We start from the raw sequence: 26,754 nt of genomic DNA on the forward strand, positions 1-26,754 counted from the left end.
TCCTACAAATAGATGAATAACCATCTACCAGAAAAATGGAAAGAGGACATGGACAGTTCATAGAAAATGAAGTGTGAATGGCTCTTAAGTATTTAAGAAGATGTCTGCCATTGCTCATAAAATGAAATACAAATTAAAACTGCAATAAGCCACAGTTTTTCTCTTCTCAAATTAGTGCAGATCAGTAAGTTTAATACTACACTACGTTTGGCATGCATGTGGGAAAACAGATACGCTCTTAGATGGTTTTTGAGAGTCAAAACTGCCACAAATATCATGTAGAATGACAATTTGGTAATATGTACAAAGTTTCAGAAACACGTTCCTTGGATCTTTTAAGAATTTATCTGACAGGCCAGGCGTGGTAGCTCGTGCCTATAATCCCAGCACTTTGGAATGCTGAGGTGGGTGGATCACTTGAGACCAGGAGTTGGAGACCCACCTGACCAACATGGTGAAACCTTGTCTCTACTTAAAAAAAAAAAAAAAAATGCAAAAACTAGCAGGTTCTAGTGGTGGGTGCCTGTAATCCCAGCTACTTGGGAGGCTGAGGCAGAAGAATCACCTGAACCCAGGAGGTGGAGGTTGCAGTGAGCCGAGACTGTGCTACTGCACTCCAGCCTGGGCAACAGAGTGAGACACGGTCTCAAGAAAAAAAAAAAAAAATTACCTTACAAATATGCTTATATATACATTAAATGATGTAGGCACAATCTTTTGGAATAACAAAAGGTTAGAAACAACCTACATCAGTAATGGTTAGGTTAAATAATTCACAGTACAGCCACACAACATAATACCATATAGCTATTAAAATGAGTATCTCTGTATTTTCAGATGGAAGTATCTCCAAGTAATTAAATGGGATAAAGGAACCTACACAACAGTTTATATAAGAATGCTACAACCTATACATTTATTTAAAAAAATAAAAATCATCTCTGGAGAATATATAACAAACTGGTCATAATAATTTGCCTCCAGGAAAAGGAATAGGGCAGCTGGAGAAAAGCACTGGGAGGGAGATTACTTTTAACTATCTGTCTTTTTAAAAAAAAAAAAAAAACTTGCAAGTATGTGTATAACTTAATATAATAAAAGGCCAGGCACAGTGGCTCACACTTGCACTTTGGGAGGCCAAAGGCAGGCTAATCATGAGGTCAAGAGATGGAGACCATCCTGGCCAACATGTGAAACCCCATCTCTACTGAAAACACAAAAATTAGCTGGGTGTGGTGGCATGGGCCTGTAGTCCCAGCTACTAGGGAGGCTCAGGCAAGAGAATTGCTTGAACCTGAGAGGTGGAGGTTGCAGTGAGGCAAGATCGTGCCACTGCACTCCAGCCTGGCGACAGAGCGAGATTCCATCTCAAAAAAAAAACAAAAAACAAAAAACAAAATTAACATTAAAAGTTAGAATTAATATTTGACAAAGAAAAACAACAACATGTCTTTATTTCTGCTAGACTTACTTCCTCCCATACATTAAGAGATGGTATAGACACGCATCATCCAACACAGTGACTAGTCACATATAGCTATTGAGCCCTTAAAATGTGTCTACTCCAAATTGAGATGTGGTATTTGTGTAAACATTTAGTTTGGATTTCAAAGATTTAGTGTGAAAAAAAAAAACCACAGAAATACTCAATTAAAAAATATGATCTGTTGAACTATTTTGAATATATAGGGTTAAATCAAATGTATCATCAATTTGTTTCTTTTTCACTTGTTTTAATGTGAGTACTAGAAAATTTAGAATTCCGTATGTGGCTTACATTATGTTTCTATTTAAAAAGGAGAAAATTTGGGTGAGACAAATACTCTTAATCATCAGTAACACCTAGAATAGAAACTTTAGGTCTTAAAATCATGAAAATTGATTTGTAGTTTTTGATATAAGAGACTTCTCTAAAATCAAGGAGCACAGAAATAAACCTAAATAAATCCTGCAGAGATAAAGTCAATTAGCTGTCCAGATACTACAAAAAAACACAAAAAACAGTTTTCTTTTGGTAACTGTAAAACCAATTCATATATAGACCAATCAAAAAGTATTTACATGTACATACATGTGTACATTTATGATGTAATATAAAATGTGTAGGATCTGTACATAATACATATTTTTCTACTTTCTAAGGTATAAAATATTTTAAGCATTTAATACATTACTCTTTATTATGATCCATTCTACATAATTTTGGAGATTCTTTAAAGTGACTAGGGAAAATCCTTTGAGTAAAATAATAGCTACTAAGAAGAAATGAAGGTGACTTAAAATGAAACGTAATTCAATATGGAGTTTTAAATACAATAGCCATTTTAAACATTATACAGAACTATTTGTCTGTGACGGCAAGTCCTTTCCTTATACAACCATTGGATGTGAAAAGTTTAATGGTTAACTTTTTCACAGGAAGGGCAGGAAAGTTATGTTAGAATGAGGACAATTGGTTATTGGTCTATAAATCTTATTTCAGGAAATTTAAACTAATAAACTGCTATTTTAGAGGGAGAAAAAGCAGTATTTTCTTTTACTTTAATATGTGCCAAATCACACTTTTTATATACATACCCTGGAATAATATGATCCAGTAACCCACTTGCAAAGTATTCTTTCAAGCTTTTAGTGCTTTTATACTGATGTTGATAAAGTATTATTTTGTTTAATAAAAAAGAAGGAAATGAGACCTATGCATTTTGCTCATTATAGAAATACTGAAAAAGTTTTTGTGCTGTAGTTTTTATGGGGTCATTTACACAGTGTTTTCAAACTTGCATAAAAAGTCTACATAAAGTCAATGATTTTTGCATAAGATAAAAAAACCTTCAAAGGTGAATTTTTGTAGATATTTACCTGTTACTCAGTGAAAGTAGAATAATGAATTTTTTTTAACAAATTTAAATGATTGCAAAGAAGAAAACTTTTTCAGAGTTAAACTGTTTTTCACATAAATATAAATTTTTGCTATAGAGATTATATGTGTAATTTTTGCTTCTCAGAGACTAACAAAAATAGAATTTTAATTCATCCATATCTGCTCTAAGTGACTCAGAAATATTTTGAATTATGACTTTTTTAGTTGAAATTAAACATCTTTCTATTTCTTCCTATACCAGAGAACATAAATTTAATATGGTGTACAATATTAATCAAGATATTATTCTATTGTGCATCTAAATATTCAAATACTTTTTAAAGTCGGCTATTGAAGGTCTACACATTGTAATTCATGGTATTCACAATAGTCCACGCCAAATAAGATTCCACCTATAAAAATCATTCCCTAGATGCAAACAATTTTTATTTTAGAATGAGAAGCAACTTTACTAGAAGACAGTATCTTCCTAAGAGGATGCTGGCTAATCAAAATTAAGGACTTTTGGGGGGGTTGTTAAACTGGGTATGAAGTTTATATACAAGAACAGAGAGAGAAGAACTTTTGGGAAAGCCCGGAGGGACTGATTGTTTACCCATGCATAATTTTCATGATGTCAATACTTCACTCACTGCATTTAGTTAAAATTTAAAAATGAATAGACAGTTTTTAAAATATTCCTTAAGAGACGCTCTTATGGGTTATAACTGGTATCATGTTATCAACCTACAGTTCATGCAATTCTTGAAAATTTCACAATGTGCTCTTGAGAATTGGTTTAAGCACTGTTAGAGCTACCAAAATATTAATAAATTATATTGCTCTTTCCTCCTTTTGAAAATAAAAATGAAATTTCCCTGAGATCAAACACATGCTGTATTATTTGGTGTCTTTATTTCCAGAATTCTACTGGATAAAGAGCTCTTGCTCCTAGAATGACTAAATAGCATTTTAACCTTTTGAAAGGTATGTTAGGCTGTTCATGAGTTGCTATAAAGAAATAGCTATCTGGATAATTTATAAGAAAATAGGTTTAATTGGCTCATGGTTCTTCAGGCTGTACAGGAGGCATACCACTGGCATCTTCTCTGGGTGAGGCCTTATAAAGCTTACAAACATGGCAGAAAGCAAAAGGGGAGCAGGCAACTCACATGGCGGGAGTGAGAGCAAGAGAGAGAGGGAAGGAGGGAGGGAGGGGTAGGTGCCACACACCCTTAAACAACCACATCTCTTCAGAACTCACTATCAGGAGGACAGCACCAGGCCAGGAGGGATCTGCCCCAATAACCCAAATGCCTCCCACAGGCCCCGCTCCAACACAGGTTTATATTTCAACAGGAGATCTAGAGGAGCCAATGTCCAAACCACATCACAAGGCTAAGAAATTCTACAGTGACGCTCAAATATGAGTAATAATATATAACAATGATCCTAACACTCTATAAACATTTTAGAGTAGCAGCAAGGATCTAGTACCATTTTCCCATTTTAAAGATGTAAAAACTGAGGAATCTGCTCATGGTAAAGCGATGAAACAGTGGCTCCCGCAGGGGCTAGGCCTAGGCACTCTGGCAGCTCTCTGAAGCTCTTCCCACCACATAATACTAAGAAAAATGCATAATTCAGGGTGTACGTTTTGTTATTAAATTCGTATTTAGTCAACAATTTAAGCATTTTTTTAAGGTTTAGGATTTTTAAAAAAGTATTTTGGTTGTGTATCTGTAGGTGTGTATTAAGATGATTAAGGGCATTTTGCTTATCTTTTGCCAAGGAATCATTTCTTTATGTGGTTTGGGATAGAATAAAAAAGAAAATGTAAACTTTCAGGACATAGAATTTGAAGCTGCCACAGAATTATTCTGATTCCCTTCTTTGCCACCTTCCTAGATTATCTCTGCAATGCTGGACTGCTGATGATTTTTCTCTAGAATATTTGAGAATGATTTATAAATCTCCCCTGGTAATGTCACTAAGAGAACTGGAGCTCAAGACACATTCGCTCATTTACTTTTATTTATTTTTGAGATGGAGTCTAGCTCTGTCACCAGGCTGGGGTACAGTGACACAATCTCAGCTCACTGCAATCTCTGTCTCCCAGAGATTCAAGTGATTCTCCTGCCTCAGCCTCCTGAGTAGCTGGGATTACAGGCACATGCCATCACACCCTGCCAATTATTGTATTTTTAGTAGAAATGGGGTTTTACCATGTTGGGCCAGGATGGTCTCAATTTCCTGACCTTGTGATCTACCTGCCTTGGCCTCCCAAAGTGCTGGGATTACAGGCATTAGCCACCGCACCTGGCCAGTCCATTTATTTTTTTCAGTCACTCTGAAAAAATATTTTTTTGGTCTCCCTGCAGTGAGTTGAATCCTCACTCAGTGCAGTTGCTATGGCAGGGAGCTAACACAAAGGTGCATACATCCTGCACTGTGGTGATGTTGAGGCAATGAGACTATTGAAGTGGCTTGGGAACACAGGAGAGGGAAAAGGAGGGCACTTGTCCTGTCAATGTGGGCATGTCAGCCACCCAAGTCACTTTTATAAAATTTAACTTCATTTCTTCTTGCCATAGTATGAGAGAAAAACATGTCTCACTAAGTCAAAGGTAGTTATAAAAGGCTGACAACAAATGTTTACTAAAGATACCTACAACATTACTGAGGTAGAGAACCAGTAATCTAGGTAGAAATGTGGATCAGCAGTCATCAAGCACAGAGAATACCACATAAAAAACTCAATAGAGTGCAATTAAAAAAAAAAAACTAGTAAGACAACAAATGACTTGCGGAAGCTCTTCTGATTATTGAATCCTTAACCTAGGAAAAGGCATGTTTATCTGCTTCCCTAAAAACTTATATTTGCTGATGAAAATATAACACATAGCTCATTATTCAAACCACACCTACAGACACACACACACACACACACACACGATTTTTTACTACGTGGTGCAGCATGAGGTTTCTTCATAGGTTTACCAAAAAGGCAGCAGAGTGAATTAAACTTTAAGATTAAACAAAACGTAATGCTAAAGTTGTCAGAACTTTGGTATTTTTTTGAAGTTAAAAAAAGGCAGTTTTAGAAATTGTCATTTGCCTAAATGACAGATATTAATTAAATCACAATTTTAAAAGGTCATAATTTAGATCCCACTAGTCATATAATGTATGTCTATCCTTTTATTCTAATAATCTAATGTTCTTTGTAATGCATGGACTTCCAAGGAACCAAAAAAGAATAGTTCTATTTACTATAAATACCACCATATTTTTCAGAAATTCTAAAGGTCAAATTATAACCAGGCAATTTAACATAAATAGAAACATGCAACAATTATTGTATGGCCACTCGATAATTTCAGCTAATGCTTCAAAATAATTTTTCATAAGCTACGAGACAGATTTTTCATCAGCTACGAGAGAGATATACTGGCTGAGATGTCAATTATGTTAGCCTTTATCTTCTATGTCAGGGGTACACATTAATGAAGCATGTCTCTCTTAATTGAAAATACTGGCCTTTTGACTAGTATCTAACATTTTGGTTTCCTAAGACCAAAACAGGTTCTAGCCACAGCAGTTTTCATTTGATTTTGTTTGCGTTCTTCTGCCTCTCTGAAAATAATTTATTATAAATTCAAGTCGCATCGGCAGCATCTGTGAAACAATTACTGCATCTAGGACTGACTCTGCAGTCTAATCCATCATAATTATGACAGGCCTCTTTGAAGACGCTATGATGCATGACTTAAAAATAGCACATTAGTGTGCAAATGGATCAGCATCTCATTTCACCAATATGCATTTAGAGTTGTAATTTTGCTCAATACCATTTGACTCTTCAGATTACTCAGGAATGGTAGCTGTATCTCTCACCATAAAGCTATAGATGATGCTCAAATTTGCAAACGGGTTGATTTTGCTCTTATTTTTTGGTTTATTGATTTTCTAGGTGGTATATCTTTTATTGCTCTCAGAGAAAAAATACACATCATTTAAATTTTATGTCAACTTGTTTTTAAGGGGACAAAACAGACAATTTATAGATTTGTACAGTTGCCATACTGTAAGGCAGTAAATTATTCTTTTTTTTTAAATTTTGTGTATGTCCTAATACTACAAGAATATATAAAATAGTCTATCATCATGAGTCCTGTTTGTTTGTATATTCAGATTACTGAGGGTAAATACTTCAGACTGCTTACTTATGGGGACTGTATCTACTAAAGGCACTATGTTTCAGCATCAAACTTATGAGACTCACTGTATATCTCTGTCACTTCCACTGACAGGCTTTACGTCTATTAATTCAGGGTGTTAGGAATTAAATATTTCTTGACATGGAGAACCCTGAGTAAAGATGATGTATATGGTCACACTTCCTGCATAGATGGCACTATTCTCCAAAACTATTTTGGATTCTTCCTATCAAAATGGGACACAGCTTGTGTCAATTATACACTTATTTCGAGATGTGTGCAGTGCAAAGGACTTCATTATTGTCTATTAAATTTCTCTCTGGATAGTGTTCTAAAATCCTGAGGAAAATGCTGGTTTAAATTCTTATCTTCTGTATCTATTAAGTTTGGTCCACTTAGTTTGACTCTTAAAATTACTCTGTAATATTGGTATGGTTGCCAAGTCTCACTCCTGAGGTAAACAAAGTGTTTTTTTTTATAGGGCATGTCTTATAAAATTAAAAAGTATTCTTCATTAATTTAAATTAACATTATTTAATATTTAAATATTAAAGCTAAAATTTTAAAGAAAAATATAATCCAAAACATGTATTTTTCAACAGCAGAGTTAATGTATCCAAGCTACATGTTAGGCCTGGAATGTAATATACTTCCTATATGGATTAAATATGGAGACTGAGGTGAATTAACATTTTAAGGCAAAGCTAACTTTAATATTTCTCACTCTATAGGAACTGTCTATCTTAGTATTAAGAAATCTGTGAAGATATACTTCACAGCTCTTGAAAAAGGGCTGCAGAACACACAAATATATCGAAGTCCTCAGACAAAGTTCCTCCATTTCTGAAAACCTGTTAATTGGACAAGTAGCTACACACACACACATACAGCGTGTGCACTGCTGCTAATTTAAATCACGTGCATGGGAGGCTTTGTCAGGTTTTACGTAATCCTTAGTAGGTACTATTGAATTCCCATGTTTAAAGTTTTAAAATGTGTTTCTTAAAATGGCAGTATAAACAAAATTGAATAATGTATAGATTTGATGGAGGAGAATTCAGAGGAATGCCACTGAAGATTAGAGGCACATTAGCTCAGAGACACATTTAAGATGTGGAGACACCTGCCAGTTTAGTATAAATCTGCTTTCAGTTTGCAACCCAAGTTAACCAACCAGTTTCTCATTGGTAAAATGGGTATAATCTTTTGTCGTTTCTCTATTATCCATGTTATCTGTCAATCCTGGAATTATTTCTTGAATTTGGGCTTAGTCCTAGACTTTCTCTAAGTCTCACCAAACTAGTGTGTACTGAAGGAAATTATAGTTAAAAAAAGATAATCAAACATAATTAGAAATATAACATCACAAATACTAATTGTTTCTCATAAATTATTTCAAAAATTCAGATTTTTCTATTTTGGTTGACTCCTATTATTAGAATGGATAATTGTGAGCTGACTGGAATACTGTCCTGGATACACTTACATCATCCAATGCTTGAAACTTTCAATTAAATAAAAGTGTACTAAAAAAACTGGAGAAGTTGTTCTGGCTTGGTCAAGCTCTAAGAATCCATCCAGGGCCAAGGAAGCCCCAGCAGAAAGAAACTGCGGGGTGGACTCAGTGGGCAAAGGTGAAGCAGCAATAGTGACAGAAGAGATGGGGACAGATCTCTCATATCAGGGTACCGTGCAGCAAGAGCCCTTGTAGGCCTCTCTAAAGAACCTTCCATCTGTGTCAAGAGAGAGCCAATATTTGGATCCCTGCATTATAGAAGGCATCCAATAGCCAGTCAATGTCCAGCAGAAAAATACCAACATCCAAAGTCCTGCAGTCTTGTTCAGGTGCATAAGGAGCCCTGAGCTCCTTTTCATCCTTCCTCAGTCCTGCCAAATCTCCTAGGCACTGGTGCTCAAGGTAGAGAGGGAGAGGAGGTATCTGGAGTGAGGTTTTCCTACTCTCAACTCCAAGGGTTGGGGCCAGAGTTTAAGTTTGTCCTGGGAGAAGAAGAACATTGACTCAGGCTTGAGTTGGAGTTTTAAAATAAACAGGACTGTTTCAGACTAAAATAAAATTGTTCTAATAAGCAAGGTGTGGTGGCTCATGCCTGTAATCCCAGTACTTTGGGAGGCTTAGGTGGGTGGATCACCTGAGGTTGGGAGTTAGAGACCAGCCTGATTAACATGGAGAAACCCCGTCTCAACTAAAAATACAATTTAGCTGGGCATGGTAGCACATGCCTGTAATCCCAGCTAGTTGGGTGGCTGAGGCAGGAGAATAGCTTGAACCCAGGAGGCAGAGGTTGCGGTGAGCCAAGGTTGTGCCATTGCACTCCAGACTGGGCAACAAGAGCAAAACTCTTCCCCCCCCCAAAAAAAATGTTCTAATAACCAAACAATGCTGTAAAAATTACATTATCTGGTCAAGATGACACCAGTGGCAGAATGGAGTGAGGGAGACTATAATAGTGTATTTGAGGGGCAACTGTAGAAAAATAAAACCTTCATTTTTATATACTGAGGTATGATTTTCCCAATAGAACCATTACATAAGGCCAACAAATGGTTTCTAGTAATTTATAAGAACTCTATGTAATTTTTTGGAGGACTCATAATCATTCAGTGTAGTTATATAATGACATTGGTAGAGTTATAAAAATAATCTGTGAAGGTATTCATTCTTTCATGCAACAAATATTAATTGAGCATACTCTATGTGTCAGGCACTCTTATAGTCACCAGTAATAATACACCACTGAACAAAAGACAAATATTCTTGTCTTTTTGGACCTGTTATTCTAATGAGCAGAGAAACAATAAACACAATAAGAACGTAAATTATGTGGTGTGGTAAGAAAATGTTGAGTACTAAGGTAAAAATAAAGAAATAATAGGGCAGCTAATGGGGAATCAAGAGTATCGAGGAGTGGTTGCAGTATTAAATACTGTATAGTACGAGCAAATCTCATTAAGATAGTGAGATCTGAACACAATCTTAAAGTTGAGTTATATAATAAACATCTAATTCACCAAGATGATCTTAATTAATCAATGCATATTTATTGTTATATACATTGTCTCATATCTTCATCCCTAAAATCAAGAATGATAAAAGAACAAAAACACAAAAAAAAATCCCCACAAAGCTATCAAAAGGTAGAAATTAACTATATCAGAGTCAACTAAATTGTCAAATCCCCAAGAGGCTCTAAAATATTAATGTGAAACAAACATGACATACCTAGCATTTTACTTAAAAACTCTGTACCAGGAATCCTTGCAACTCAGGCATTCTGGCAATTATGTACTGTACTCTATCCTTAAAATCTGCTACTTCTTGAAAATGTTTTGTTCCCTACCATTGCCTCAAAAGGCATGCTATCTATGTTTTGGAGAAGTTTTGTACAGACTTGAACAAATTCATCTTCATATTGATCTAGTCTTAGTCAACTGGTTAGCATGACAATCTAGTCATTTTTATTCTTCCTATTTTAGAACGACTAGCAATGATCATGTTTTAGTTAATTTGTAGGATATTACAGTTATTCAAGAGTAAGATGCAGATTCTACTTAAAGACTAATAATGGAGATGCCATCAAACCAACTGTACATCAATGGGCTATCAACTTAAGAAATTTCAATATGTGCCAGTTCTAATGAAAACTGCCAAGATTATTTCATAATATAAACAAAATAATTTCAATCCATCAGAAGAAAGAGTAAAATAAATTATCTAGTGGATTAAATATTAGGAAAATGACAAATTTCAACTATATAGATGCTTTAAGAGTATCATAAACCATGTGCTCATCAGAAAAATACATTAATGTTCCCATACATGATGAAGATTAATTTTCTTTGACCTGAAAAATTCTGATAAACAGGTTAAGATCACCTAAAATTATAGAGTGTATTTTAGATTACCAAAATAGTAATAGAAAGACTCTATATATGTTCTTCTGGGAACATAATCTATGGGATTCAGAAATTGTATAAAATATGGTCTCTATCTTTAGGAATTTTTAGTTATTTAATTGAGAAGACAAAACATATACATACATGAATAGCTAGTCACAACAAGAAAGCTGAGTTTTGGTTCTAAATATGGGTTTGTGAGCAAGTCATAACCACCCCACATCTCAATTTTTAAAATTCTATAATGTAATATAAGGGAAATGAACGTGATTACATCGAAGTTTGTCTAGTGTTCTAAAATGATTCTCTAAAACTGGCAATGATAAATATCTACTGGGGCTTCAATTAAATAAGTTATCACAAAGGCCACTTTTGGTCTCAAGGGTATAATTTTTACCTCATTGCCGACATGATAAGAAGTAGATATAAAATGCAGCCCTGTCCAACTTCTGAGCCAAACTATGAATAGATGGAGATGATCTGGTTCAGGAAGAGAGGCAGATTTGGTGCTTCTTATCAGTACTGTCCTCAGAAAAGAAACACTGGATTGGTCAATATGATTATATCACTAGGCATGTAAATCCTTCTGTGGGGAAGGATGATTATAAAGCTTTCTTCATTGAGGTTTAGATAATAAATATTTATTAAGACTCTTCATCTCCAAGAAACATGGGGTGCCCTTAAAGCAAGTAGTGTGGACAGTGGACATAAATAATATTTTGTCAATTAAAAATGGGAATTCCCGATTATTTGATACACTTATAATTTTGTTTAAACATCAATCTTATGTGAGTTTAATTAAAACAGCCCAATTTTCCTCAATCCAATCAATTCTGTGGGAGAGATAAAATTGGGTTTGTGGATTTTTAACATTAAGGAGTAGGTACTAGGCAACAGCGTTCACCCTAAAGTGATGTCTTCTTGATGTCTCTCTGTAAGTGCAGTGCTAACAAACTAGAGATATGTCCTAATGTGTAGGGACCTGAACACACATGTACAACAACACTACTGAAACAGATTAATATCATATGCAATATCTGTATATGGAACACTGGTTCTTTGGGATATTAATGTGTAAATTTAAAAGGATGAACCTGAGAGAGAATAAAGTTCCTTGCTCAAGTATGAACATTTATTTTTAAAAAATTTAAAACTTTCTTTAATGCATGGCCTCGAAGTCTCTAATATGATGATAGGAAGTCTAGAAAGGTGCTGTGACATGTGGCATTTCCTGGACATAATGAGGTATGGGATCATTATTTACAGAGCACCCTGAAAAACCAGTATTTCCATGGAATAGTATACTTTGGAAAATCCTAATTCTGATGTAGCATATATTTTATAATTTTAATATGTGCATAGATCTTGAGGCATTGATGAGAACCTGTGGAATAGGAGAGTATAAATTCATATAACCACTTAGATGTAGAGTTCTGAGTTCATCTTCAAGAGCAAAGAACATCTATCTATGCAAGTTTTGCCAACTATCTTACTTCTTCCAATTATATTGCTTTTCTAATTATTCAAGCTCTTCACTTGTACTTTGCCCAAATACGGAGAATCATTACTTTCTTTTTTTCACCATGAGCTAAACAGACTATCCAAGTTATGCCTTTGAAATAAAGAGAAAGGTCTATTTCCTGGATGTAATTTGGGTGATTCTTCCTTTATTGTTGCATAGCACTGATATGTATCTTCATAGGGAATGCAGGGAGGGACAAGTACAAAGAAGAAAGAACACACAAAAAAATACAATCTAAACATTTGGGACAAACAAAAATATACTTCCATGCATGTCTCTATTAAAAATAACATTTGAATTCAAAATAAGACTTAACTACCTACAAAAAAAATTCCATATAACCTTAGCATTATCTAGGGAATATAAATTTACATCACACTGAATGATGCATTTAAGACTGATGTGACCAAGAGTTTGTTCAACACACTTAGCAATACATCTGTTAACATAATTATAACTAAATCCAATAAAAGATGAATTAGCTTTTTGTTTGAAAACAGCTTCAAGTTAATTAGTGAATGATCCATGTTGATGGCACTTTTCATAGAACAAAAACAGGATTTTCTAGAGGAAAACATCTACTATGAAATATCATATAAATGTTCTGCTTTAACCTGTGGCAAATCATTACTTTTAAACATTATATTGGAATATAATATATAAAGGAAAATCAGAAGCAATAAACACTTCATATATCACCAACCACCTAAAAGTTGTAGCTCTCCCCCTTTCCCTTTTATCATATCCATGTTTTAGGGGTATAAAAAAAATCTGATTTTAATTGCCATCTTATAAAGATGGTACCATAAAATAAGTCCACCAGTTAAGATAAGCACTGAATTACGATGATGGAAAAAAAAGATTTCAGATTAATTCACAAAGATTATAGAACTGTTATTACTAGAAGCACCAACATTTCCATGATAGAACTTTGATTAAAATTCAAAGCAATATTTAACATAACTCTCATCCCCACCACCCGTTTCAAAGAAGTACAATGAAATAAACATGTATAAAACATTCCTTTTGTTTTAGTCAATTTGGCTTTAAAAATACTCATTTATACTCTGTCTTCTTCTACTCCCACAGAAATACTAGCCAAACTCCAAGAATACTAGCTTTAATATTCACAGTATGGAAATGTTTTACAGTTTTCTAAAGACTCACAGTTAGTAATCAAGATCATAAAATATTCTGAAGCTGAATTAATTTTATGTAAGGAGAGAACAAAGAGTAGAAGGAAATGGTGGTTGGTCTCTTGACAGAAAAGGTACTTTAGTAACACATGGAGAAAATAGAACTCTGACTCGTCAGACATGTCTCTTCAAAGGTATTGACCTACAGTTAAAATGTTATGCAGACCAACCATTTATGGTATTGTATAAAAATTCTACACTGCTCTGCTAAAAAAGGTTATGGTTTAGAACACCAGAAATGAGTTGGCATTCTGGTTGAAACCAAAGCAAACTCTGTCCCACGTGTCAATGTTCTCTTTGTGGTAAGATGTAGCATGAAGAGATGGTAAAATCACTGCAGATAAGAAAAAAAAAAAACTGGCTGATCTCATCTGTACTGCAGTTATTGCTTTGAGATGATGCTGAAGATTGCATTACTGAAGCACTGCTGGGAAAATGCTGTATTCCTTTCTGTTTCTCTTTTCAAAATACTTTCAAAACTCTTAATCTTTTCTCAGAGGCATTTCCAACTCTGGAAGCCAGACACACAGCTACCAATCTTATAAACATTTAAATGTGTTTCCTCACTCATCTAAATTTTAAATAAAATTCTAATGTATTGAATAAGAATTCAGGCTTTTTGGTAATAAATATAAGTTAAATGTCACAAAGTTTAAAAAGCTCTTTCATTAATTTTCTAGAACATTATTTCATGATCTGACAAGTGATTGTAAGATGTTATTACAGAGAGACACTGAAGTCACCTATTCTTTTTAGTTTAAATGCTACTCAGTTGGAGAAAATTAGATTTTATAAAAAGGTCTCATGTAGCATTTTCTGTAAAAAAAAAAAAAAAAAAAAAAAAAAAAAAAAAAGCATCATATTCTTATTACTGTATATGTCTGTGTAGGAAAAAGACTCTCCAAACTGCATTTTTCCTCTGCTCTCATATCACAACTACATTCAATACAGAAAACTTCTCTTCTGTGACCAGATGTGTGGGGGTTTCTCCCAACCACCAAGCAACAGACACTAGCTGAGTGTCCTCCAATTTAATTCCTGGAGACAGTGTCAGATCCCACAGACTGAAGGCTCAGTCCCAAAGACTCTTTAGCCACAGACACAGGTCACAAATCCAGGCTTCCAGAACCTCTGACCAACCAGCTTCAAGCTGGGGTTCCCGCAATGCCCTCTTAGAGTTCAATATGTGTGCTCAAGTAGTTCACAGAACTCAAGAAAACACTTACTTATATTTGCTGGTCTATCAAAGGATACAGACGAAAAGACGCATAGGGTGAGGTATAAGAGAAGTCCATGGAGTTTCTAAGTCCTCTCTGGATGAGACACCTTCCAGGAACCTCCACTGATTCAGCTACCCAGAAGCTTCCCAGACTCAATCCTCCAGGCTTTTTATATAGGCTTCAAGGTCATCAGCATTGCTTTCCCCACTGCAAAGGGTGGGACCTTCTCTAGGGTTTTAAGATTCAAAATCAGAAGGGTGGGGAAGATTAGAATCTCCCTCAGGGTTGGGTGTGGTAGTTTATGCCTGTAACCCCAGCACTTTGGGAAGCTAAGGTGGGTGGATTGATTGAGCCAAGGAGCTGGAGACTGGGCAATATGCTGAAACCTTGTCTACACACACACACACACACACACACACACACACACACACACACACACACAAAATTAGCCAGGTGTGGTGGCATGTGCCTGTAGTCCCAAGTACTTGGGAGGCTGACATGGGAGGACTGCTTCAGCCTAGAAGGTTGAGGCTGCACTGAGCTATGATGGTACTGCTACACTCCATCCTGGGTGACAGAGGAAGGTATTGTCTCAAAAAATGAAAAATTCTCCCTCAGGGCAAGTGAAAGGAAGGCAAGAGAGATTCTGTTTTCTGAGGCCTGCCCCTGATGCCCAACATACCCAATATTCTAACAAAAGACTGTAACAAGGAATATGAGAGCTATGAACCAGAAACCATGGACAAAACCCAATATATATCAAAACACCACAATGGCAAATTTTTCTGGTATATTTTTTTAACATATATTTTCAAAAATGGGGGACAGGTATGGTGGCTCACACCTGTAATCCTAGCACTTTGTGAGGATCACTTGAGTTTGAGACCAGCCTGGCCAACACGGTGGAACCTTGTTTCTACTAAAAATTAGCCAGGCATAGTGGCATGAACCTGTAGGTAGTTCCAGCTACTCCAGAGGCTGAGACAGAAAAATCACTTGAGGCAGAGGTCTTAGTGAGCAGAGATCATGCCACTGTACTCCAGCCTCGGTGACAGAGGGAGACTCTGCCTCAAAAAAACATAGTTCAACTCATTACTTATTGAGTCTGCGAGCTGACTGCTGTAGTAGGTTCCATGGGAAACAGTATGACAATTGGTCATAGTGCTCTGAGAGAGCTTTTATCTAAGTTGGAAGCAGATCATAGAGTTACAATAAAATAAATGCCATCAGACATGTAACTATGGAAACTAACAGGAAGGTGGGTCATCCAAATGAAGGGCTTTTGGTAGTGCACTTTAAGAATTTTTAGAATTTCTTCACTTTCAGTGAAAGAAGAACATCCTAGGTAAAATGCTTGAGAAAATTTGTAGAAAGATTTAAAACGTAGAAAAATATGTTAAAATAGCAGGACATTCTTTTGGTCAAGCATAGGTATATGTAACATCTTATAGTGAGAAGAGTACAGATGTGGTAGAAATCAGTGTGTCATTTTGAATAAGGCCATTTGTGATGATAACTACAAGCTTTGAAGCATAATCCTGTAAGTTTCAAACTGAACTTGATTAAAATTGGCTAAAGAAATTTTAGTATGCTTCCTCTCATTTTTTCCTCTTCTGCATATTTGAAAAGCTGAGAATTTTCCCAATTCTATCTTTTTGACCTAGGATAATGAAAGAACTATACTGACTTGTCAAACTTCAGAAGGTTATTTCATTATGCTTATAAATATTGAGCTACAACCCTAGAAAACAGTCACTACCAGCTATTTCACACTGCATCTGTATATTTCTATGTCAGAAGAAGAATGGAAGAAGTTAAGATTTAAACTCAGGTTTGTAAAATTAGTCTATGCACTTTAAAAGAAAGATGAGCAGATGCCTTTGTAAAATAAAACCCCCATCAAATCTTTTGGTGGGTGGGTGGGGGAATGGGAAAAATTAGTATTTTTTAATCATAAAAAAATAGAAAATTAAAAGAGACTAATACCAATAATTTAATTTTTAATTTCACTTAAACTAGAAGGGACAGTCGTAGAATATACAGACCAGCCATACACAATTTGAAAATTTTGGGACTCTTTAGTATGCATAAATGATTTCACTCTAAAGTGTGTGTATATGTGTGTATACAGACACAAAGACAAATATGTGAATGATATAATACTCTATGTTGCCAATCGTTATATGTAAATGATTTTGACTACATTTAAAAAGTCAACGCCTGCAACCAACATAAGCTTGTTATTTTATTAGTTGGGTTTCTGTAATTAAATATAATGTTCTGAAAGTCTGCTGTACCTCAATCTGAAAGGTACACTAAGTAATCTTTACAGATCCTTTGGCAGAGCAGAACAATAAGGAGATAAAGAGAAGGTATTCTTCATTACTATTATGGGCAAACTGGACAGTTTTAACCCTCTTAGAATGGACCCTCTGCTCTTCAACATTCTTTCACCTGTTTATTATTATTATTATTTCTGAGATGGAGTTTCACTCTTGTTACCCAGGCTGGAGTGCAATGGTGCAATCTTGGCTCACTGCAACCTCTGCCTCCTGGGTTCAGGCAATTCTCCTGCCTCAGCCTCCTGAGTAGCTGGGATTACAGGCAAGTGCCACCATGCCCAGCTAATTTTTTGTAGTTTTAGTAGAGACGGGGTTTCACCATGTTGACCAGGATGGTCTCGATCTCTTGACCTTGTGATCCACCCACCTCGGCCTCCCAAAGTGCTGGGATTACAGGCTTGAGCTTTCATCTATTTATTTATTTATATTCAACATATTGTTCTACGTTTTAGAAATGTATGGGTGAATAAGATAGTCTTGGTTCCTTCATCAGTGAATTTCATCTAGACAAACAAGTAGCCCAAATAAACAGACAATTTCAGATTGAAAAGGAAAATAAATCTTGATGAGACGGGACTAAAAACAGGACTATTTAGATAGAGCAGGTAAGAAAAGACTCTTGAGTTGTTGATATCTATCTGAACTGAATGAAAAAGGCAATGATAGGATGACCTGGAAGAATGATCCAGCTAGAGGGAACAAAAGTACAAAAGGCATTGAAGCATAAATTAGCATGGTATATTTGAGAGGAAAAAAAACTGGTCTAGTTGGTTCTTAGTGAACAAGAGGTGTGTTTTTAAGGTGAGGTTAAAAGTATGTAAAGGCCAGGGAGGGGTAAAGTGTTAAGATTATTATTTAAATCCAGTGGGAAGCCATTGGTGCATTATCTATAAAGCAGTGACATGAACTGATTTGGACTTAAAAAAATCACTCTGATATCTGTATAGACAATAAATTAAAAGTATAAAAAGTAGATTCATGAAGTTTAGAGACTGCAATAATCCAAGAGAAAGGATATAATGTCCAGAACTAGGGAACAGCAGTGGCAGAGAAATGGATAAATTTAGGACACATTTTGGAGGCAGAAACAAAACAACTTGGTAATGGATTCAATGTCAGTACATGAAAGGAAAGAAACCAGGATAATGCCTAGAGTTTTGTTTTGAGCTAAAATGTTGATGATGGTACCATTTGTTGAGATGGGTAAATCAGAATAATGTGACTTATTCTGATGGAAAAATCAAGGCTTCTATTTGGAACAAGTTCAGTTGAGATGTATGTTATCATTAAAGTAAGTATACTAGGCAGGCAGTTGAGTATACAAGGAAATCAGTAAGGGGTCTAAGTTGGAGATAACTGTGAGCTGTGTTAACCTACGAACGGTATTTAATACCCCACGACTAGGTAAGATCATCCCAAAAAAGAGTACAGTTAGAGAAAGATTAGGGCCTTAAAAGCACTAGAATTTAGAGATTGTAAAGAGAATAAAGTCAGTAAGGCGACCCAAGAAATGGCCAGGAAGATGTTGAGATAACCATTTGCTGAATGACCTATTTTATTCCCATGAACTCAAGTAGCAATTCGATCTCAGATCTGTACTTCTAACCTTTGGCAGAATTCACAATTTGGATTTTCAATTTTCTCCTAGTCATGTGTGCCTCTGTGTCCCATAGGCACTTCAAACTCAACATATCCAAAACGGAATTCATTCTTTCACTCCAAACCTGTTATCTATATTCCCCAACCGTGTGAGGGGTACTATCATCCACCCAGTTACTTAAGAAACCATGGGTATTTAATTCGTTCTTCCCTTTAAGAAGTAACCTATCGATCACCAACTATTATTGGTTCTCTTTTCTTATTGTCTGCAGAACCCATAAATTATTCACATCCTTATTCTTACTATGATGGCTCACACTGTCACCATCTCATTGCTGGATTACTGCAACAGCCTACTGAATGAACTTCTTGCCTCTAGCCTTGCTCATCTTCTACCTATTCTTCATACTGAAGCCCAATGCTGAACACCATCTCTTCCATAGTTACTTATTACCCTTCAGTAGATCTTCACACCCCTAAACTAATTGTTTAAAATAATTCTTTCATGGCTAGCTACAAGATTTCTGAATGTTCTTAAACACATCCTCTTTTATAAAAGCATCTTCACTATGGAAGACTAAAATTATATATTTTAGCTCCATTAAGAAACATACACAAAAAATATGAGAGAAATCTGTTGTCAGATTTCTGTTTGTTTCCATTGTGACAAACTAACTTGGTATATGTACTATTTTAGTAAAAAGAAAGTTGTTGGAAGCACATTGTATCAGCCATTGACCTATATCAAGAGGTGTAGAATATTCAAATCTCTAGCTCTAGAAGTCAAGCCGATGACTATTTGACATAAAGATCCAAAGTTGGTGGGCTCTGAGTCCAGGCTCATCCAGAGCATCTCAGTCAGCACTGGAACAGAAATTTCAGATTTCCTCCCCATTTGGATGAAGATTCATTTTGATATAGGAACATGTTATTGCACTCGAGTCATCTTAGAACAAATTCAAACTTCAAATACTGTCAGCCAGATGCAACCTTAAACACTATTAATCAGACTCAAACTTAGTGAGCCTGGTTGAATAACTCATAATTGGAATACACAAGAAAAGTGAGTGGATAAAAAATACTCACACAGACATTTATACCAGTTTTCCTAAAAGTGCCCTTCGCTCAAACATATACACCATGCCATGAGGCATCTATTTGATTTCTGATGTGCAAACTGTATCTTATTAAATGCCAAACTTACTTCAACTGGCATGCGCTTTGTTTACTAGCAGATGTTAAAATTAAATAGCTTTGTCTTTCTATCCTTGTTTCACTCTAAAACACTTATCACTTTTTGAATTTGAGATTGTTTGCTGACACTTTGTTCTCTGGTGGAAAAAGACTGTTTTAATTGGTACCAAGTTTCCTGCTGTTTCCTCTTTGTTATGGCAGCTTACCACATCAAAAAGCAGGAAGGCACCAAAGAACAGAATTCACGCTAAATTAATCCCACACTTTGAGATTAATTGGAAACACTCCCTACTCAGCCCTGTGCCTTTCCCCACTCCTATTTTACTCTTCTTCATGCTATAAACTAGTAAGTAATGCTGCGCATGCTCAACAACTGTTTGATGACTGGAAAAAGATCCAAGAAATATAAAAAGATTAAATGGTAAAGATGCCTAATTAATTTTTTTTAACTTGTTGTACATAAAAATTAATCAAGTCTCTATCCCTTATACTTAAAGGCAAGAAAAATAATTAGATGATAAAAATAGATGAGAAAGCTAGAGTTTCCTAGTTTGGGATATCGATCCTTCAGAGAACTCAAAATGTAATTCAGAAGACTATGTTGAAGAGTCATGCTCAATTCTAGCCATTTGGGTTGTTTGCAAATGGATGTTTTCTACCAGTTTCTACTAAAACACAAAAAGCATTTGAAAATATTCTAAATCAGAAGAGTGAGAAAGTTAAATTTGGTTCCTAGAGCTGTGAACTTTATTTAAAATATTCTGCTAATGCCCAAATGCATAATAAATGACTTCCCCAGCAGTATAGGTTAAGAGGGAAATTGCTGAACTCTTTGTACATCTGAAACCGTATAGGTACAGAGTTGCCATTGTGACCAACCATTTCAGTTCCTCTTATGATCCCTTCAATACACACACTGAAATGGAAGCCGTAGCCAAAACACTGGAAGGGGTTTCGCACTTGTCTTTTAAAACCTTCTCCTCCTTTCTCCTTCAATATATTTCCCAATAAACCATGTGATACAAACTCTTGTTTAAAATCTGTCGGCTATTCTGAAAGGACTTCACATTGTAGCAAATTCAATTTTCTACATTTCCAGTTTCAGTTCTTTACTTTACTCTTTGTACTTCAAAAGGAGAGTTCTCATGCTTAAGGTTTTCATGTTTGTGCTAAAGCAATTTCTTGTGAAACTAAGTTTATTATCCAAACTAGAAACTCATAAGATGGTAAATTTTTGTCTTAATTTCCCCATAAACTTACAGTATTCGTCTCTAAGATTTGAGATCTTTATGAGAATCTAATAAAAGCAACTGGTCAATCACCTCTTCTAGTAAAATTTATGTAAAAATTTCAGTGAGCTTATACATTTCTATACATTAATGTTTGAAATCTTTATCAGTTAAAGTTTTTTATATCTCTGAAGTTTCACTTGAAGAGTTCACCTGGAATTTGAAATGTAAAAAAAAGTTTACTCCAAACTTGTTATATATGATTTGGCTTATTTTTGTCCTTGTGAGACTGCTAATTTCTTCTCTCTTCTTGAAAGACTACTTGCTATTTTAAATTTCCTGCAAAGCAGTCTCCAATATCAAAGGCATTTAAGAAGCTAATTTCCACCATGTTCGTGAACAAAATCAGGCTGGAGGACTTGTACACTAGCAGGAACATAAGAGCAGATATCTAAGCCCTCTTTCCAGTAAATGATTTAAACAGTCAAAAACAAAAATTAGAAAAGATCCCCCATTAGCATCAAAATATCATGGAATAGTGCCAGATAAGAGGTAGAAAGTTTAAATAATTTCCAGAGAAAATGCAGATGAGTCCACATTAAAAGTCATTACTAACAGCCTCATCACAGTCCCTCTTCTAAAGCCAGCTATGGAGAGGTGCAGAAAATAAGTAAAAACTGCTCTGTCTTTTCTTATTTGGAGGGCATGGGCTGGGGTAGACAAAACTAACAGGAGAGAGGGAGACTGCAATTGAAGCCCTCCACATGTGTACCATTTGAGGGGGATGTGGAAACACTAATTATAAACTCAACAGTAGGTCACTGTCTGAGCTATAAACTTGTGTAGCAGGCTCACCCTGACATAAGGAAGCTGTCTTCCCAACCCAAAGGTCCCCAGCATCAAGGGTTAAAGGTGAAGGAGGCTTTAGGAAAAATGGGTATGTCTTATTTAATCACAAAGCAGCCAAAGGCAGCAAAGTTGGGGAAAGGAAGTATATACAAACTCAGCAAACAGAATGCTTCTGGGCAGGCAGGCCCCTGTCTTCACTCATGGGGAGAGGGAGAGGTCCCAATGGGAGAGAGCTGTTCCCCAACCAGGTGGGCTGAAGTACTAAAAAAGAAAATCATACATAACCAAACTAGGAATCTGAACTAGAGGCCAAGACAAGTAAAAGAGAAATACAAAGAGTGTGAGATGAAGGATGGGCATGACCTGATCTCTTAAGCAATATTTTCAACAAATAGAAGTTTGTCAGTGATACGTTTTAAATGCCCCATTAAGATAATGTTTTGAACACTCTAAGAAAATCCTATTATAATTTTTTGGGTATAGATGAATCAGCCCTCCTTTAAAAACATGTAAATAGAATAACAAATCAGAATAGTACCTATGCAAGGGGAAATAAACTTCACCTAAAAGACAAATATAAACATGTTAGTTAATAGTAGAAGAACACACTTTCAGAAGTAATTTGCTTACTGTTCTAGAAATAAATCTTAGTCCTCCTGTGCCTTAGCCTGACAAAGTTTTCTTAGTATTCATTGAAACAATAGATAAATGATTAACTTGGAAAAGAGACTGAAATTAAGAAGTTAAGGAAAATTTCATAACAAAATATAAAGAAGTATTACAAGAAGTAAAAACCAGAATACTACAAATAATAAAGCTAGTCAAGTAGAAAATAGGTTGAAGAGATTTTTACTTCTTTCTTTTCCTAAATAACTCTTTGTTCAAAGAACAAAGCTTTGAAATAAGGAATTTCTGAAAATAATTGTAATATGCAAGTACCTCTCAAAATGCATTGGCTATACTAGAGTCCTAAAACTCTTTTATTGACAAAACAAGATAAAAACAATTTAAGTATTCCAACTCAGTAATTTAGGAAAACAAAGCAAACTTAAGCAAAGAAAGGAAAAGTAATGTTTTAAAATAGATTAGCATACAAACACACACACACACACACAGACACACACACATACATATTAGATTTAATAAATCTAAGAGTAGATTCCTTGGAAAATAGTCAATAGCAAACTAACAACATTTTTAAAATACATACATTAACTTAGTGTACACAGAGGTGATGTACCTACAGATACAGAGAATATTTAAGTAGTGAAATGCTACGTATTTTAAAACAATAAATTAGAAAACCTAGAGTGAATGGTGTTCCAGGAAAATATATACTGCTAAAGTGATCTCAAGAGAAGACACAGAATCTAAATAAACTTAAACCTATGGAAAATAATCTTTAAACTTTTCAAATTATCCTGCAGTTACACCCAGAGCCCAATGTTCCCATAGATACTCTTTTTAATTTTCCAAGAAACCTAACAATTAATGTTATTTAAATTTTATAAAGCAAAGAAAAAAGAAGGGAAAACTAACAGATTTCTCCATTGGTAAATTATTCAGAATAGTTGAGATTACTTTCTTCTGTCAACTGTAGGCCTGATATTACATGATGTCTATATTTTTAGGGAATGGTAGCTCATTATTCATTCAAGTATCTTTAAGTACGTGGTACGCACTAAGGATTTAAAATTCTTGTCCCTGAGGGAGAGAAATGCTTAAAACATTTTAAGAAAACAAGATAGTTTACATATATATATATTCCCCCCACACACATACACACACACGCACACACACATATACACACACACACATATACATATATATTTTGAGATGGAGTCACTCTGTCTCCTAGGCTGCAGGGCAGTGGCGTGAGCTCAATTCATTGCAACCTCCGCCTCCCAAGTTCAAGAGATTCTCCTGCCTCAGCCTCTTGAGTAGCTGGGATTACAGGTGTCCACCACCAGGCCTGGCTAATTTTTGTATTTTTAGTAGAGACAGCGTTTCACCATATTGACCAGGCTGATCTTAAATTCCTGAACTCAGGCAGTCTGTATTTTTAGTAAAGACAGGGTTTCACCATATTGACTAGGCTGATTTCAAATTCCTGAACTCAGGTGATCTAGCCGCCTTGGCCTCCCAAAGTGCTGGGATTACAAGCATGAGCCACTGTACCCAGCCAGTTTTCTAATAGATTATATATAATATCCTTTAGAAACATTAAAAAACAGGGGTAGGAGAAAACTAAATCTGCCTTGAAGAGTTTGGGATGACTTAACAGAGGCTGTTTGTTCCTTATTATTAAACAAAAATTATTTAAATACTTCCCAAGACATTTCATCAAAATTAATTACAGCCCTGAGTTTTCTTGGTATTAACTACTGTATGGCAGCATCAGTGCTATTTTAAGAGTTTAGGTAGATGTGTTTCCCAAAGCCAGGCACTCCTGTCTGTGAAATGTAATGTATTGGTATACAAAATGTAATGTACTGTATACAAAGACCTTTCTCTGACACAAAGCACATTCAATTCCCAACTGATTACAGTATTATTTAGGATATTTTTAAGAAAGAAAATATGACCTTTTTTTCCCAGTAAATACAGCTTAAAACCCTCTCCTATTACCGCTTCCTTTTCCTACTTTTGGTGCTTTGTCTCTTCTAATGTAATTATATAGGCCAAATATGAGTCCACATGGTCAATGTAGGAATGGAAGGAGCTCTTAGTAAAGCATAATCATATGGTGCTCTTTCACTTTTCTCCCAAATCTTATGTAAGAATATTTTAAGGGAACTAATTTGAAATTGATAGCCTTTTCCCAGCTCTCTTAGTCACTAATTAAATGATAATCATTATTCATCCACCATACATTTATTAATTACCTAACATGTGCCAAGCACACTGTTAGGAATCAAAATAAGAATAAGAAAGAATTCCAAGTACTCCAGTCTTTTCAATGACATTTCTTAAGACATTTAAAAATATTTGGCCAGGTATCCGATTATATTCGATACTTTACTTACTTATACTATGCTCTGTTCCAGGAAAGGTTTGTATTTACTGATTTTATTTTGCCTGCTATAGTTAACAGCCATTTCATGTTTTCACAATGAAATCTTTATAACAATGCATCCATTACTTTGTTGACAGCAATTCTATCACGAAACTATGGAAAGAGTGATACTTTCTTTTCATTAAATTACAAATAATGAACAAAAGGCAAGCCTAGATATGAAAAGTAGACATATGTTGCAAAATGAGGGCTCATTGTGGCCACTGAAGTTATGATGTTACTAAAAATACTAAATTTCATTTAGAAGAGGCCAAAAAACTATTGCCTTTAAGGAAAACAGAATTTCAGAGGAGAAAACTAATCACCAATGTATTCAAGAGCAATGAATAATTTAAAACTGTTTCCTGTATTTGTTCAATAAAAATGTAATAAGTTACAAAAAAGATTAAAAAAAATAAAATTGTGTAGGACTATGTAGACACTAAAAAAAATAATAAAATAAAATAAAATTGGAATTACAGTTTTTTTTAGGGTAGTAAGTAGTAGTGGGAAGAGACCTAGGATTTAGAGGACTCAAAAGGCGAACCCAGTGCCACTAGTAATTCACTGCTTCACTCTCCAGCAGTCAACTCACCTTTCAGAGGCTCAGGCTTCTCAAAAGTGAGGCTGAAAAAAACAAAACTAACTTCACATTCACATTATGTTCAGCATCAGTTATTCATTAACTAAGATAAATATATGCTATTTATCCACAGTTTTGGTAAGCTTTCTATAACAAGTTAAAGTATATTTAAGTATATTTATAACACAGGGAACTAGTTAATTGGATATATATCTGTGTTCACAATATTCATAAGGATTATGAAGAAAATGAGGAGGGGTTTACCTCTAAAACTATGCAGAACTTTCTAAGGGCATGAAAACCTGGGTAATCCAAAGATTCTGGATGGGATGGGCTGGGTGTGGCAGCTCATTCCCATAATTCCAGCACTTTGGGAGGCCAAGGCGGGTGGATCACTGGAGGCCAGTAGTTTGAGAACCGCCTGGGCAACATGGCGAAAGCCCGTCTCTACAAAAAATTAGCCAGGCGTAGTGGCACATACCTGTGGTCCCAGCTACTCTGGAAGCTGAGGTGGGAGGATCACCTGAGCCCAGGAAGTTGAGGCTGCAGTGAGCCTCAATTAGGTCACTGCACTGCAGCCTAGGCATCAAAAGTGAAACCCAGTATTAAAAAAAAAAAAGATTCTGGATGAAGATCTTCTGTTAATGATACCATTTTAACTACATTGGCACTCATTGACTTGAACTTCAGCCTCAACTTGGTAATCTTCTATTACTTTATACTTTGCTTAGTACAATCTATAATTAGCAGTACTTAAAACCCCTCAGTAAGATTAAGTTTGAAAAAACACAACTCTCACAACAGATGCTGGAGAGGGTGTGGAGAAATAGGAACACTTTTATACTGTTGGTGGGAGTGTAAATTAGTTCAACCATTGTGGAAGACAGTGTGGCAATTCATCAAGGATCTAGAACCAGAAATATCATTTGACCCAGCAATCCCATTACTGGGTATATACCCAAAGGATTAT

The 26,754-nt window shown here is 35.3% G+C and overlaps 1 protein-coding gene across 5 annotated transcripts in view; it reads right to left on the minus strand.

Annotated features, from left to right (window-relative positions):
* Positions 1-26,754, minus strand: part of TET2 (tet methylcytosine dioxygenase 2) — a 130,858-nt gene that overhangs the window by 47,461 nt on the left and 56,643 nt on the right. For 2 of the 5 annotated variants that reach the window (XM_078366748.1, XM_078366750.1), the window contains one exon: positions 14,940-25,828. The exons of the other annotated variants lie outside the window; for them this stretch is intronic. The gene's annotated coding sequence lies outside the window, so the exon portion shown is untranslated. The remainder of the gene's footprint in view (positions 1-14,939; positions 25,829-26,754) is intronic. 5 annotated transcript variants of the gene reach the window in all.

This window comes from Callithrix jacchus, chromosome 3 (genome assembly GCF_049354715.1).
Source record: "Callithrix jacchus isolate 240 chromosome 3, calJac240_pri, whole genome shotgun sequence".
Taxonomy (NCBI): domain Eukaryota; kingdom Metazoa; phylum Chordata; class Mammalia; order Primates; family Cebidae; genus Callithrix; species Callithrix jacchus.